The 15,466-nt window shown below is 40.3% G+C and overlaps 1 protein-coding gene and 1 pseudogene across 9 annotated transcripts in view; one reads left to right on the forward strand and one right to left on the reverse strand.

Annotated features, from left to right (window-relative positions):
* The window catches only part of farp2 (FERM, RhoGEF and pleckstrin domain protein 2), a 222,184-nt gene that overhangs the window by 53,534 nt on the left and 153,184 nt on the right, over positions 1 to 15,466 (reverse strand). The gene's annotated exons all lie outside the window — the stretch shown is intronic.
* LOC145341587 (signal recognition particle 19 kDa protein pseudogene) lies at positions 1,105 to 1,808 on the forward strand (annotated as a pseudogene).

A 15,466-nucleotide genomic window follows, 5' to 3' on the forward strand; every position in this document is an offset into this window, starting at 1 on the left:
GCAAGTAGTTCTTTCCGGATAAATAAGTCAATTACTTTTCCCTGCCAAGTATCTTAGACCTTTGTAATTATTACTCTCTTCTTGTAGAGACAAGGATGTATGGTTGTTCTTTGTCAGTTAGCACTTGCTGTCTGGGTAACATGACTGTCAAACTTGAATATCTGACTGTGTACAAGCCATAGATTATAAGTATTAGGTTTGCAGTAGTGCTTAAGACATGAGGCTGAGTTGAAGCAACAAATGTTAGATGTGTGTCCATTTTGTTAGCGAATGTTGGAAGCTGTATGATGATTTGAGTAGTGTGCAAGGCTGGTGGTGCAGTGATGGGAATGGCATTTGAAGATACATTCACTAATCTTTGCCACATGAGCACACAGCTTGCAAGAATTATTGATTTAATTTTTGTTTCACTTTGGTTTTTAAGCAAAGCTGCATTGAATCTTAATTAGCATACATTGATCTAAACACTGTGCAATTGTGCTTTGATTAATTATTAATCATGTGTTTTGCCAAGATCCCATTTTCACAATATCAGGTCTACACCTTTCATTTCCCTTTCTAAGCTGGGCTACAAAAATAAAAATTGTCTTTTATTTATTTCAGATGTTCGCTTCCTTACTGAATTCAATGGCCTTTGAACTACAAGCCAGGATAACGAATAGCTTTAAACATGTGATCAACTACATTGTGGAATCAGAAGATGGAGTTTGATTTATGGGATATATAACCTGATTGACAGAAGGTGGGAGCTACATCAAAAGATGTGTTAACTGCTTAAATAGTACTAAGTCTTCAAAGACTCGCTGTGTCTATGAGAAGAATTTGATAAAGGCTCGTGTTTACCCGAGTCTTGATTTGAGAAGCAAAAGGCTGGAATAGGGCTAGAAATTTAGCTCAAGGGACATCATTTCCAGGATTCACTGCTTCAATCAAGTGAAATCATCAATCACTTGAGTGTGAGTGGAGTAACTGACCAAAGTGCCCACACACGTAAGATTATTCAAACTTGGTGATGCATGAACCAAGGGGAATTTTACCATTTTGGGGGGTTGTCATTAACAGACCAACTTGTGGTTAACATTTGTAATTGAGTTTGTAGCCACAATGCATTATATAGCTGTAATGCAGTATGCAGCTGTATTGCATTATGTATTTGTAATGCAGTATACAGTTGTAATACAGTATGTATTGGAGTGTATAGTTGTAATGCAGTATGTGCAGTACAATGTGTAGCTGTAATGCAATTCTAATTCAGTATTCAGTTGTAATGCAGCATGAAGTATATCAAACTATCTTTCTTCCTTTCCCTTAATATATAAAATGCTTTCTCCTATCACTAATTAGCTTTCTTTCTTTTTTTTTAAAGTATCAATTATATAGTGTACCTGGACAAAAGTCACGCTGAAAGAGAGCAGTTTACTTGCATATATCCAGCATATGTAAACAGTAAAAAGATTATAGCAGAAGGAAGACAAATACCAGTAGAAAAGGCTGTTGAAAACCAAACATTTAGAGAAATTAGAGATGTTTGTGCCACAGCAGGACTGATTGTGGCAATAGAGAATAAATTCTACTCACAGTATGAGTGGATGTACAAGTGTGACAGATGTACAATTCAGAGGCAGAATATGGGTTCAACTGAAAAATGAAGATGGGTCCTTCTGTTTGAAACAGTTTGCCACACACAAGTCAGTAATGTTATATGTAGCTGAAATGATTCCAAAGCTGAAGACAGGACTCAGATGGCTGGAGGAGATCAGAATGTACAACCAGGGGAAGGTGGCAAGAAAAGCATGAAGAAAAAATAATAATTGTATTTATGTTACTGGCTTTAGTTATACATATTTTGAAACTATTCCTACATAATAAACACATTGAATAGCTGTGTTGTCATTTGATCCATAATGGAGGGCAAAACTGACACCACCCTGTTCTTTGTTCTAAATTGGGATTCTAAGGTTCTAATTGTTATATTAGATTATTAGAAATATTATTCAATAAAATTGTTATAATTTCAGTGGTGAGGAAGCTTCTAGATACAATTATTCAGGGTAGAATTACTAGTCATGTAAAAATTTGCATTGATTTGGAGAAACCAGCATGGATATCTAAAGAGGAATCATGTTTAGCTAATTGCTGGACATAGACAAGTTGGTGGAGTGAGCAGCTAGACAACAGATGAAGTTCAATGCATTAAGTGGGAGGTGATGCATTTTGGTAGGAAGAACATGGACAGACAAAATAAGGAGTAAAATTCTCAAGGGGATGCAAGAGCAGACAAACCTTGAAGGCAGCAGAACAGATGGAAGAGCCGCTAATAAAGCATAAAGAATCCTGGCTTTATTAAACAGGAGCATAGAGTGCAAGAGCAAGGCAGTTAAGCTAAAATTATACAAGACCTCAGCTGGAATAGTGTTTAGAGTTATGAATGCTACAATGTAGACAGGATGTGAATGCACTGAAGAGAGTGCAGAAGAAGTTTACAAGAATGGTTCCAAAGATGAGAAACTTCAATTATGAGGCTGGATTAGAGAGGTTGAAACTGTTCTCCTTGGAGGGAAGAAGCCCAAGAGGAGATTTGAAAGAGGTGTTCAAAATCACAAGGGGGCTACGCAGAGTAGATAGGGAGAAATTGTTCTCATTCAAAAGAAGCAAATATGATGTAAGAAAAAACATTTGTGTCTGGAATGCACTGCCTGGAAGCGTAGTGGAGGCAGGTTCAATCGAGGCATTCAAGAGAGCATTAGATAATTATTTGAGTTGAAACAATGTGCAGGATCACAGGGAAAAGGCAGGAGAATGGCACTAAGGCATAATGCTCATTTGGAGAGCCTGTGCAGACACAATGGCTGAATGGCATCTTAGCATCATAAAACTTCTGTTATTTTGTTAAATTACTTTCCTGTCAAGTTCAGTGTACAGCTCTGAACCTGTGAGAGACTCCATAAGGGATTCATGCCCTCAGCCACTCAGATGACGTCGCTGAACTTCTTGCAGCAATGCATCTAGGTCTTTTGGCTTGATTCCTGGCATTGACCTTGTTATCCATGCCTATTTCAGAGTTGGTCTAGAGGACTTCAAATGCTGCAGATACTGTTCAACACTCCTCTCCTCCTTTGCAACTCCTAATTAAGACCTCCAATACTTTCTCAGAGAACACTGGGAAATCATTCTCTTCCATGTTGTGCCTCTTGTTGTTTTCCAGGTTAGCATCACTTACAGAATGACTTGAAGCAACTGCTCCAGCCACAATGTGCCAACTTTAAAGTAGGACTAGCTAGCTTTAACTGGCCTAGCTGCTCTCTATTTTAGCCCTGTGTTGAGATATACAACTACTCAACAATAGTTTAGTGCTGGCTGTACACTAGAATAATGTTAGTTAGCAGCCAGCATAAATATTGTCTCTGCATCAGAAGTGACAGGCTTGGGTAATCCTACATCACAATACCCATGACCATTCTGGGAGCTATAGTATTTAGCCTCCTTAAACTCTATTAGGAGTAGCACCTACTGGCTTGACTGGCCTATGTAAGAAAGCAAATATGAATAGTTCAACATGGAAATCTTTGATGGGAAACACATACAAAACATTTTTTAATGGATTGCATGAATTGTATTACATGAAATTTTGCTCCCACAAAACTAACATGCCCAAGTTGCCACTCCTAAAAGATCTGGCTGTCAGACTTAAATTATATGGACTTTCCCCACTATAGTTAAAACATCTTATGGCCAATCCCCTTGCGTCTTCTCTGTGGTACCTCATGCCTTGCTCAAGGTACCACAGCTTGTAAATTCAGGTTTACAATTCAACCAACCTCAATCTTTCCTCCATTGTTCTTCAGGTCAATGCTATAGTCCATTCCAAGGTCTGGACACATGAAGCAAGCCTTCATTGTAGACTATTTCTAGTTTCATACATGAGCATTTCCCAGCACCAATCCCCTTCCTTTGGTGCTCTCATTCTTTACTGCTCCACATCTCAACTATCTCTTGCTGTGCTTATAATCCTTCCAAGTATCACCAACCAACCTACACATACCACCTCATTGGATCACCCAAACTCCAAACATCCTGATTTCTTTCATTCTCCAACCAAGCTTTGGGAACGTGGGCTTACCATGTCAGTGTACATCAAAGCGTTGGGCTGTTTGGGGAATAGGCACATGGAGTTGAAGCATCTTTCTCCTGAACTGAGATGCACTGTGAAACAGGCCTGAGCCAAAGATGAGGAATTGAAGGAATGTGAGGTAACTTATCCACATCAGGGATGGTCAAGGAAATGTAGGTCAGCTCACTGTGTTTATAGTTACAAAGAGATTGGAAGAGCTTAGGAGTATCGAGTATAAAAGTTAGAGTGTTATGGTAAGGTTATAAAAGGCATTGGTGAGGCTGAATTTAGAGTATTGTGTACTGTTTTGGTCACCTAGTTACAGGAAGGATGTAAATAAGGTTGAAAGAGTGCAAAGAAGGTTCACAAGGATGTTGCCGGAACTTGAGAAGCTGAATTACAGAGATATTGAATTGGTTAGGACTTTATTCCCTGGAACGCAGAAGAATGAGGGGAGATTTGATAGAGGTGTATAACATTTTAATGGGTATAGATAGAGTGAATGCAAGCAGGCTTTTTCCAATGAGGCTAGGGGAGAAAAAAAACCAGAGGGCATGGGTTAAGGACGAAAGGAGAAAAGATTAAAGGGAATATTAGGGGGGGACTTCTTCACGCAAAGTGGCAGGAGTGTGGTAAATGCAGGGTCACTTTTAACATTTAAGAAAAACTTGGATGGGTACATGGATGAGGCGGGTGTGGAGGGATATGGTCCAAGTGCAGGTCAGTGGGACTCTGCAAAAAGATGTTTTGGCGCAGACAAGAAGGGTCAAAAGGCCCATTTCTGAGCTGTAATTTTCTATGGATCATGTACTGTGGTAGGATAGATAGGAAAATATCAAGATAGATTTCTTGTATTTTTTGGTTGTGTTTATTGTTCTTGGCATCACTTTTGTGTGCTTTTTATGTATTGTGATTTAGTGGTGGTGTGAGTGAAATATAGAGATCAAAGGCGGAATTGCTATAATTTGAGTAAACCAATGCAGTGTGGGGTATACCCTAACTTGATATATCATAGTAAATTGTATGTTCAATAGTTTTATGTAGATATTGGAAGTACTCAAATACTCATGTTGAATCTTATAACAAACTCCAAAGACCCGATTATGAAGTTGTGACAACTAATGTACCATTGTGTTTAAAGTACCAAAATAAATTAGGAAAGTCCCAACAGAACATTCTGAAACTCCCTTCCCAACACTCCAAGGTACCTGCTCTTGATCTTATCTTTCCAGGTCATAGAGGTTACAATGAAAGTTTGAAAAAAAGGAGAAAGAAAGAAATGAGAAATTCACAGAAACAGTGAAGGAGAGGCAATAAGAGAAACAGTTGATAAACTACACCGACAAAAACAAAGAGACCATGCAATGGCACTCAACAATAATTTGTAATGTAAATTTTGAGATTTGGGGACTACGCAGCTGTAGACATAACCAACAATGTTGAAGGGATTAAAACAGAAATGCTCAAGAGATCAAAATGAGATGAATATGCAGATATCTGACGGTTTTGAGGCTGATGGAGATTACAGAGATTGAGAAGGGCGAGATCGTGGTAGGATTTGAAAACAAGGCTGAGAATTTTAAGATCAATGCATTGTTTAATCAGAAATCAACATAGGTCAGTAAGCAACGGAGTGATAGGTGAACAGTACTTGGAGAATGTTAATGCAAGAACAGCAGAGATTACAGAACATACAAATGTAGAAAATCAAGACTACATTGAAATGGTCAAGACTAGAGGTTACAATGTCATATATGGGATGCAGCAATGGATGAGTTGAGACAAAGCCATGTTTGGGCAATGCTTCCTGTGATGAAAACAGGCAGCCTGACTGACTGTACAAGTGTGCTCAGAATCACAACTCACGCTCAAATGACAGCAAGGTTGCAAGCAGTGTGATTTATTCTCAGATTGCTGCCAGGCAGACTGAGATGGTGACAGTAGCTAGGGAGTAAAGTTTAGTGGGCGGACTGATGACAGTGACTTCAGTCTTCCCAATGTTTAATTGGAACAAAGTTCTGCTCATCCAGTCTTTATAAATTAATAGTGGAGAAGCGAAAGGAGGTCCTGATGAGGTAGAGCTGGATGTCATTAGCATACAAGTGAAAACTAATGCTGTTCTTTCAGATGATGTCACCAAAGGGCAGTTTGTGGATGAGAGAAAGGAGGAAACAAGGATTGATCCTTGGGGGCACCACGGAAATGATGTCATCCCAGGAAGAGAAGCCATTGCAAGTAACACTTTAGTAATGATTAAATAGAAATAAAACCAAGAAAAAGCAGCTCCACCCAATTGGATGAGTGACCTCTTGTGGGAAACCTTGTTGCCAACCAGACTAGGTTGCCATCCATGCAGAACGGGTGTAGACTACACCCAGACTCCAGGGTCAAAGCTGCTCAAGATTACTCAAGGACATCTCTAGTCTCCCCCAGTAAAAGTCAACAGCCTTCCACCAATCATACTGCAGTGACAGGGTTAGTAATATATAGGAGCAGAAGCACAGGCAAAGGCAGCCAAAAAACAGACACTGAGTTGACTTTCATAAGCAACGTAGCATGATTTGATTTATAAATTTGGTTGGGAATGATTATTCCATACTGGCTTTTATTTTCCATTGTAGCCAAGCAAGCAATGTGATGGTGAGGGTAGATAGGTGTGGGATTGCTGGAGGATGGAGAATTGAAGTTGTGATTACATATGGTGCACTATGACTTATTTCTGAACAGCCAGCCTGGACTGATGAGATTGTTTTGATTGTCATCTTCTGCTCCTCAGCTAGTGATAAAGTACTCTCACTCTTACTGAGGTGAGGTTATGTAGCTTGCAGCAGATTACTATGGCATGTGCTCATCCAGAGGGGTCAAAACAGCACAAGCGTCATTTCAGCAAGCCAACGGTCGTGCTCAGATCTTGTGGCAGAAAGGCTTCCATTGCATAAACGCTTCATGTGCATGCACAGGCCACACACGCCACACACTGGAGTCATCAGTGAATAGCCCTTGCTGAGCAGTAACTGCCTTTTGGTTTGGTGTCATGGCTCTGCTGAAGTTGGCATTCAACTGCCATAGAATGAAGGCAGCATAACTGCTGCTAGGATACCTGGCGTTGACTGCATGCAATTCCTATGGTCACACACCAGCTGGACATCAAGAGCGTGGGATCCCTTATGACTCCCATTTAGGGCAGAGTTGACATTCAGTGACCAATAAGTGATGTGTGTGCAATCAATGGCAGCCCTCACTGTTGGGAAGCCTAAAGTCTGACCAAAGTGAGTTGCTTTCTCTGCCTGTCTCTGGGGAACAACATGTAAGTAACTCTCTGAATAGAGAATCTCAGTAGCCTCATTTACGCAACAATGGATACCAACTGAGATATTGCAAAATCTCGAGCTCCAGTTTGGAAGAAACCTGATTCACAAAAGATGAATGCCGTGGTTAGCTTCACAGCCACTGACACTGCCATCCTTTCCCTACTCTGAGGTTGCAGATGTGGCTGCAGAAAATGGCGAATTTTAGTGAACATCTTTACTGAAATGCAGGAACTGTCAAGATTCAAGGAGAATTACTCCCTGAACATGCTCAGTGGGATATGATCTCTTGCTGAAAGCCATTTTCCGTTCCTCATCCTCCTCCTTCTAGCTTGTCCTGGTGCGTCATCTGTTTATCAGTTGACAGGTTACAGTCAACTGTAATCCAACTGGAATGTCTACTTGTAGGTCAATGTCTAGGAGCAACGGTTTGCACAGAAGCCTTGAAGTCAACAACAAATCTTTAGAACCTGCCACACCATTCCCTGATAATTTTTGGATCTTGAAACAATAGAAATCAAAAAACTCTTGTAGAACCATAGGAACAGTCAGAAGGAATCAACCAGGAACCAACCTACAGGTAGTTGTTCATCCTTTTAAATAGCATTGATTGGGGGTCCTTCCTTTTGCTCAACGTGTTCAGCTGTGCTTATGAGAGGGGACATTGAGCTCCAAACAGCACTGCTGGTGTCAAAGCAGCATTGCACAAACATAGTCTGTCTGCTTTGATCTGGCTGGCATTCACTATATGTGCACGGACAGTAAAGCCTACACCAATATGGTGCCTGCCACATTTCACCCCAAAATTGCACATGCAATTTTGTAGGTGTTATGTACGAAGGGGTAAAACTTTTTGCAGGTATTATTTTGGAGCTTTAAAGGCACTCATTGCCCATAAAACTGATGTCAACAAGCAGAGACTCTGGGAGGTTCTGAAAGACAGCTATAGACAAATGATCTCAGAAATTTTTATGAGTAAGTCAGGCATGATTATACAATTTGTTTGGAAGGGAAAATAGCTTATTTTAAACTTTCACAATAATAAAGTAACATCCCTTAAATTGGGTGTGCAGGACAAATGTCAATTACAAACAGGTGAGTGTAGTGTGCGCATACCCAAATGCATGTGGTGAATCAAGAAAAACACAATCCAAACCCATCTCCATGTTTTTCAATTCTGTGGGTTTTGACAATCAAAGCAGTTGGAAGACAGAACTTACTGGTGAATCTAAACATTGCTGGCAGCTAGAGCAGCCAAAGAGCTATGAATTCCAGTTAAATGTAATTATCCCCAACGAGTCAAAGGCTAGGAGTTAACGGTGAGTAACTCATCTTCTGACACAAAGCCTGGTCACCATCTACCAGGAATGTGATGGAATACTCCCCACTTGCCTGGATAACTGCAACTCCCAATATCAGTCAGGAAGCACAAAACCATTCAGGACAAGCAGCCCACTTGATTGCTATCCCTTCCATAAATCTTCAATCTCTCCACCGCCAGCAGCAAACAGTAGCAGCAGTGTGCACCATCTATAAGATGCACTGCAGGAACTTGCCAAAATTCTTTACAGAGCACCTTCCAAACTCACGACCACTACCATCTAGAAGGACAAAGGCAACAGGTACGTGGGAACACCACCACTGGAGGTTCTCCTCCAAGTCACATACATCTCAGGGACTGCAGAGGTTTAAGAAAGTAGCTCATCCCCATCTTCTCAATGGCCACTCAGAATGGGAAATAAGTGCTGGCCTAGCCAGCGAAGCCTAAATCCCCAAAATGAATCAAGGCGGCTCAACTATGAAAACAAAGTAGTGAAGTCCCTCAAGTAAGCAGTATGGCTCTTCTAATCTCTCTCAAAGAATTGGAAAGAGATTTGCAAGGAGCTGCCAACCTGTACACAATATTAGTTTATGTACAAATACATCAAATGGCATTGAATTCCTAAGCACCTGTAACTAAATCCCAACAGACAGACTGAATGGAACTGTCTCTTTAGAGCTCAGTTAGCTATATGAAGGAGGAACATGCTTCTTTTGTAGTATAACGGCAGCCAAATGGACTAACAGTCTCTACCAGCAAAACTGCAAAAGGGGAGCAAGGCTGACAAGGTAGAGATATTCAATATTGACTGGAGGCCACTGCAACGGTTGTTGTGTGCTTTCTCATAGAAAAATTGGTCAAGGTGGATGTAGATAGCAGGCAAATTCAAGGTCAACAGCAGAACATTATTAAATATCATTGTTTCAGACTTTGATTTGTCTCATGGGTTAAGTTTCATATTTGCCAAACTGCAATAAATAGAATATAGAACATTACAGCATAGTACAGGCCCTTCAGCCCTCAATGTTGAACCGAGCTATGTCCAAACCAAAAATCAAGCTATCCAATTCCCTATCATTCTGGTGTGTTCCATGTGCCTTTCCGATAACCGCTTGAAAGTTCCTAACGTGTCCGACTCCACTATCACAGCAGGCAGTGCATTCCACACCCAACCACTCTGAGTAAAGAACCTACTTCTGACATCCCTCCTATATCTCCCACCATGAACCTTATAATTATGCCCCCTAGTAACAGCTACATCCACCTGAGGAAATAGTCTTTGAACATCCACTCTATCTATCCCCCTCGTGATCTTATAAACTTCTATTCAGTTGCCACTCATCCTCCTCCACTCCAAAGAGAAAAGCCCCAGCTCCCTCAACCTTTCCTCAGAAGACCTACCCTCCAAACCAGACAGCATCCTGGTAAATCTCCTCTGCACTCTCTCCAATGCTTCCACATCCTTCTAGTGAGGTGACCAGAACTGCACACAATATTCCAAATGTGGTCTCACAAAGGTTCTGTACAGTTGCAGCATAACCCCACGGCTTTTAAACTCTACAAGCCTTCTTCACGGCTCTATCCACTTGAGTAGCAACCTTCAGAGATCTGTGGATATGAACCCCAAGATCTGTTTTTACACAGTCCTCAGAACCCTGTAACCTGCATTCAAGTTTGTCCCACCAAAATGAATCACCTCGCACTTATCAGGGTTAAACTCCATCTGCCACTTTTTTTGCCCAGCTCTGCCTCCTATCAGTGTCTCTTTGCAGCCTACAAGAGCCCTCCACCTCATCTACTACTCCACCAATCTTGGTGGCAAATTTACTAACCCACCCTTCAGCACCCTCTTCCAAGTGATTGATAAAAATCACAAATAGCAGAGGACCCAGCACTGATCCGTGGTACACCGCTGGTAACTGGCCTCCAGTCTGAAAATTTTCCCTCCACCACCACCCTCCGTCTTCTATGAGATAGCCAGTTACTTATCCAAATCGGCCAAATTTCCTTCTATCCCATACCTCCTTACCTTCTTCATGAGCCTACCATGGGGAATCTAACGCCTTACTAAAATCCATGTATACAACATTAACTGCTCTACCTTCATCTACACACTTAGTTAGAATTCAATCAAATTTGTGAGGCAAATATTCTTGTAATTAATATAAAATGCAAGATTAGATTGTGACAAAAAGTTTGACCAGATACTGGCATTCAATTTTTGTGCCAGTGGAAGTTATCAGAATGAAATCAATAGCCAATGAAATTCAAAGCTCCCAGGTATTGACAACGCCATACTATTTGGAGGAAGACCAAGAGAACATACTATAGTTAACTTGCATATATCTGAAAGCATGATGGGATAAAATGGAATTGTACACACCATCTTTTGTATGAAATGATGAACTTTCCCACTGTGTCATCAGCTTTAGATACATGTAATCAACTGGCAAACAGCCAAATATAAAAGAGCTTCTCTTCACGAACATCTCCAACAAGAGAAAGAATTGAACTCCTTGGTATTACTGCCACTGAAGCCCGCACATCAACATCCAGGGGGGAGTTACTATTCATCAGAAATTGAACCGGACTAGCTGTGGCTCAGATGCTAGGAGTTTGTACAGCATGGTGGCATAGTGGTTAGCACTGTTGTTTCAGTTAGTCAGGGCCCCAGGTTTAATTCCAGTCTCGGGCCACTGTCTGCGTGGAGTTTGCACATTTTTCCTGTGTCTGTGTGGGTTTCCTCTGGGTGCTCTGGTTTCCTCCCACAGTCCAAAGATGTGCAGGATTGGCCATACTAAATTATCCCTGAGTGTGAGGGAGATTAGCAGGGTAAATATGTGGGAATATGGGGATACGTGGGATTGTTGTCAGTGCAGGCTTGACGGGCTGAAAGAATTCCTATAGCACAGGAGGAGGTCAATGATTCTATGAGTAACTCACCCCATGCCTCCCAAAACCTGTCTACCATCTACAGGGCAGAAGTCAGGGGTGTGATAGAATATTCTCCACTTGCCATCCACCATCTTAAATATTCATTCTCCCCACCAATGTACAGTGACAGCAGTGTGTACCAAACAGCCAAATACAAAAAGAGCTGCTCTTCAAGAACATCTCCAACAAGAGAGAATCCAACCATCTCCCCTTAGCATTACCACAGGGAACACACCAGGCCTCCTTCCAAACCAACGACCTCTGCTACCTAGAAGGACAAGAGCAACAGATGCATGGGAATACCACCAGCTACAAGAACCCCCCCAAGTCACTATCACATTTCCTTTGCTGTTGTGGGATCAAAACCTTGAAACTCCCTTCCTAACTGCATTGTGGGTGTACATATACAAGATGGACCGCAACAGTTCAAGAAAGTAGCTCACCACCCCATTCTCAAGGCATTTAGGAAGTGACAGCAAATACTGGCTTTGCCATATCCAAAGAACAAAAAATGATTCTCAACAAAAGTTTTGTCAGAAATGCGTTTTGAAATTCTATACAGGCCTCAAACCCTGGGTTCTGTTTTTATTCTCAATATCCAGGCCAATCTGTACCATAATTATGTCAAAATCATAAATCCTAGGATATACCTTTAATGTTTTGACCCAGTCACAATTAGTGTAATTGTAGCCTAAATCTCAAGTCAGTCCAACCCAGTCTGACAGTACAGCAAAGCTCAAGTCAACACAAAAGCAGAATCTCAATCAGTGCAATGTGTAACTGCAGATTTACTGTACATAAGCTTATCATTGGCACTCCACAGAAAGGACAAGCAGTTATAAATATACCCTAGAAAGCTAAATGAATTATATTTCTCTAACCTATAAACTGATATTGTAGTAAACATCACCAGTTCATTCTGTACCTTCAGCAAAATTTATGTAACGTTCTACCATTCAAAAATATTCCTGTTCCAAGGCAAAACATGGCATTAGGAACTGTATTTGTTGATTGTTAGCATTGTCAGTAAATTTAACCACAGTGCTATTCTGGGCTCTCTTTGGATTCAGCTGAGGTACTGGGCTGATTAGTGATGCATGCCCAAGACAAGTTAGGTGGGAAAGCTTGGGTCCCTGCTGGGAAACATGCATACGTGGATCAACGTTGACCTGACAGCTCAAGAGTCAGGCTGCCTGCAGACATTCATTATGCAAGTTCACATGGGACTGATGATCACTCAGGTGAGACCCAGAGAGCTTTTCACTCTTATGGAACTATGGAGTAAATGCTTATGACACAGATAAAATTGGGACGAGGGGAAAACCCTCAGCTTTTTTTCTAAGTACTTGCATTGCATCTCCACAATAGGCTATATACAAATTAGCATGAATAAAACATGGGCCACGTTCTGATCCTTCAATTCAGCAATTTTTGTAATAATGTTTATGAGTTCCATTATAGTCAGAAAAACAAGTGGAGCTATATTTAAGCCAATCACTGAACTAACTCATTGTGAAACTACTTAGAGACAAATTTATCATCGGTTCGCAACTGAAAATTCAAGCTTGTATCACAATAAAATGCCTAATTAGGGTGTTTTTATATATCATCTGGGTGAACCTCCCCCATTCCGGAGAAAAGTTAGGGGTTGTTAATGATTGAAACAGGGACTAAACAAATAGATGATCATTTAAAATGTTTCACTTCAACTCTTCCCTTCCATAAAACCAAAACGAGGGGCAATAGTTCTTAAACCTTATATCTCCCATTTCTAGCCCAGAGAAATGAAAGCCCTGCTTTTTGAACTCTGCACACTTGCACCCTTCTCCCTTGAGATATTGCCATTTTCACATTGACAAAGATGAAAGCAAAAAGCAATAGCAATGAGCTGAAGTATTTCATCAGTTTGGCTTTAATGTATATTTGAGCACTTGGTGGAATTTTTCCAAATCCACATAAAACAAACATTCAAAATATCCATCACCAAAAATATAATGAACAGTCACACCTTTAGCCCAAGTTGTATAATGTGATACCATACTGTAAGGATTGTGTATAACTGCTAATATAAAATTAGCACCCGGGGCCTTCTGCCACTCCCTAGCACTTGCTGCAAGAGGAAATTAAAGATAACCAGACCTTCAAAAAACTGTTCTTTGTTTTAAATAAATTTACTAAACTTAAAATTGCCCAATCCAACAAAATCAACCAACAGCTGTCAATGTTTTGAACAGCTGTTCGTAAAATAAATAGTTTGTATTTATATACTGCCTTTCACGTGCTAAAGCTTTTCACCAACTGCAGCAGCTCATAAAGGCAGCTCGCCACCATCATCCCAAGGGCAAGTAGGGATAGGCAATAAATGCTGACCTAGCCAGCAACAGCCACATATTATGAATGAACACGAAGGAAGCCAATGAAGTCGCTCTGAAATGCAGTGTGTTGTTAAGTAATTTATACACAGGAAGCACCCACAAACAGCAATGAAATAAATGACATGACCATCTGCTTTATGGATAAAGGTTTGGCCTGGATACCATTATTCTTCAAATAATCCCATTTTCCAACAAGATATATCTAGGCTGTTTGTTAAACTTTGTCTATGGCAAACAGCTTTTAAAGAAGAGGGGTCAATGGAAAGTAATCTAAAGAGAAAAGGGTAATTCAAGTAGTTAAATTTGTAATAACTGAGAACTTCATGCTTGTAAGCTTTGATTTGTGCTACTGCTCAAACCTGAAATACCAATACCCTCAGTAATACTGGTTTGCTGCAAACAACAAACTTTGCAGAAGGGCATTACCTCTAAGCTGCATTTAATGAGCAGTGCCTAGTCAAATACCAGTCGAAGCTTGGTACAGGATTACAGGTTATTTATACCAACACCCAAATCATTTATATCAATTACATTAAACATTAAAAACTAGCATAGGAGAAAAGTAACTTTACTATAAGCTCCTCTGCATTCACCTCGACTATGCTGGCGGAATCAAGTTCAACAGCTTTGCTTGTGAAATTATATTATGTATCAAGATAGTGGTTTCAGAAGTCCTCCAAGACAAATAGCATGGCAATTTCTGAAACATGATAGTTTAGGCACACAATTAAAAAAAGGATTATGACATAAATTTTGCTGCAATGACAGATGTGTGGGAAATTGCAACACCCTGCACTAATTTAAAAGAAAAATCCTTGAGCCACAAGCTCTTCCTGTCGTGGATTAGAATTCTCATTCCTTTTATACTTCAGATGGAATATACAGTACAAACATCAGCTGAGAAATGAAAAAACACAATTGGCAAAGTAAGTTATGTTTATATATAAAAAAACACAATCAGTAAAGCAAAAAACTTTATTGTTTTTATATAAAATTACACAAATTACCAACACCCCTCATTGCACCAATCTGTGATGCGCTCACACAGCTAGTTACTGTTCAATAGATTCAAAACGCTTTCAAAAATGTTATATTGTAAACCCCTGCAATTCTTTCTACATCAGTGAACAATATTCTCACCAATAAGGCAAGAAAATTGTAAATTAGGAGCACTAAGTCGTTGGGTTCACAACAACAAAGTCAGGTCTGAGTCACCCTGGAGCAATGTTCTTCACGGTCAAAGGAACCAAATTTTCATACAGCACAAATCATCAGCAGCCAGTAGCCATTTTCTTCCAGTAAAAAAAAGGTGCTCTGTTTTTAATTAATGATGATACCAACAGATTAACGAAAGTTACCGTTACTGACCAAATCCCTCCACATCTTCATCTGCTCTGTTCCAAATACTTCTGCACTA

The sequence above is a fragment of the Carcharhinus amblyrhynchos genome, chromosome 3 (genome assembly GCF_965287045.1).
Source record: "Carcharhinus amblyrhynchos chromosome 3, sCarAmb.v2.hapA, whole genome shotgun sequence".
NCBI lineage: Eukaryota > Metazoa > Chordata > Chondrichthyes > Carcharhiniformes > Carcharhinidae > Carcharhinus > Carcharhinus amblyrhynchos.